At 49.6% G+C, this 1,687-nt stretch overlaps 1 long non-coding RNA gene across 1 annotated transcript; it reads right to left on the bottom strand.

The window, feature by feature from the left end:
- Positions 1–1,000: 1,000 nt before the first annotated feature.
- LOC104913775 lies at positions 1,001–1,687 on the bottom strand. Its single transcript, XR_795613.3, has 2 exons — positions 1,604–1,687; positions 1,001–1,522 (listed from the first exon to the last, which is right to left on the bottom strand). It is a non-coding gene; the product is annotated as an uncharacterized LOC104913775 (long non-coding RNA).

Below are 1,687 nucleotides of genomic sequence, written 5' to 3'. Positions count from 1 at the left end.
GAATTCTTTTAAAGGGACCAGAGGCTGTGGTGTGTGCAGGCTCTTCACTAAGGTACTTGTTACAGATTCCTACCATGCTGCAGAACAACGTGTGCAGATTCTGGCTTTGCTTTGCTCTCTTCTGCTGTAGTATCTAACTCATCCCTAGGGGTGTTGGGCATTCAGAGGTAGTATTATCTGCATTTTTTGCTGTTGCCCTTTTTACCGTATGGTTGTGGGGCTGAAAGCTGAACTAGGTCAATTATTTCACTGGTTTCATTGTACAGCTGCACAAACAGTTCTCTTGGCAGAGAGGCTGCAGTTCAGAGGGTTGGGGCACTGCCTCGCCTGGTACCATCACCAAAAAGAATGTGTATTAAATTGTGGTTTTGGTCCAAATTTCCACATGGCTTCCATCCAGAGTGATGACCTTGATAGTTCTCAGCTGAGGCACTACAGTGACCTATTGAGCTGTGCCTGCTCCAGCTGTCAGCTGGAAAAAAAAACTGCTCCCTATTACTAATCAAAGGCTGCAACCAGCCAGCAGCACCGCACAGCCCTTTGGACACACGGCCGTCAGCTGCTTTCCATGCAGCCAGCTCTGCGCTTCCCAACAAAGCCGGTTCAGTTGTGTGGGTCCTTTCCTCCATGTGCGAGGTTTCCTATTTCACAGCTCCCCCATCCTGCCCCCCTGCCGGCCCAGGGGCCGAGCTGTCCCATGATGTGGGATTCTCACACATGCTGTTTGTTATTCTGTCCTTTTTCCTTTCGTTCTACAAAGATTTAAAGAAAGAGGGTGGGTGAGGGGAAAACCGTGCAAGTCTTTGAAGCAACTTGACTTTTGATGATTAATTGCAGCAATGAGCCTGCACAAGGGAGGGAGCCTCGTTTTTGATTTATTGATGTTTCTTTGTGAGAACAAATTTATAGCAGAGGGGAAGCAGCTTCTGAGGAGAATATCAAATGGTTAAAAGGTTCTGAGCGCTCTTTGATGTCACAGCCCTGGAGAAATACTGGAAAGTAGTGAAGGACAGACTCTGTTTATTTATAAAATAAAGATCAGATACCTGCTTTTGGCAAGAGCCTGTAACGGAGCTCCTGCTAACAACCTATTCATTAGCCAGGCTTGGAGCTGGACCTGAAGTTTCTGCCACTGCCGCCCGCTGAGATGAGGAGAGCCTGATGTTTGGATGACATTTCCAGCCATTAAGTCTTTCCATGCCTCTCATCGTGCGGAGCAGCACCTGTTTCTCACATTAGCTGAGAAAGCAACAGCAGCTTTACCATGCTGATAGGCACACCGTTAGAGAAGGAAGGCAGCGAGAGGGAAACCAGTTACGGCCCACCAAAGTCAGTGAGTGGAGGCCTCTGTTGAAAAACAGCATCTGCCACCAGAGCCTTGGTACAGGAGCTGGGAAGCAGAAGCAATAGGGCAGAGGAAAGAGGTGATACTGTTCTTCCTAGAGCTGGACTGAGCATCAGGCCGGGATCTTCTGCCAGCGGCTGACACGTCTGCTTCACCACGTCTCTAGAAATCTAAAAGCTGTAAGGAAAGAGAAGAGCAGGGGCTAAAGGCAGCAACTCCCTGGGGTACAAATGAAGGTAAGGAAGCTGCCTCACTCACCAGCTGGGGCAGCACCTTCTCCACGTGCTCGATGTCCACCTTCTCCAGATCCTCCGCCTCTGCCTGTCGCGCTGCTCGTGCCGC

Source organism: Meleagris gallopavo, chromosome 20, assembly GCF_000146605.3.
Source record: "Meleagris gallopavo isolate NT-WF06-2002-E0010 breed Aviagen turkey brand Nicholas breeding stock chromosome 20, Turkey_5.1, whole genome shotgun sequence".
Lineage (NCBI taxonomy): Eukaryota > Metazoa > Chordata > Aves > Galliformes > Phasianidae > Meleagris > Meleagris gallopavo.
The sequence above is the reverse complement of the archived record's forward strand: the minus strand, read 5'-3'. Positions and strand labels throughout refer to the sequence as shown.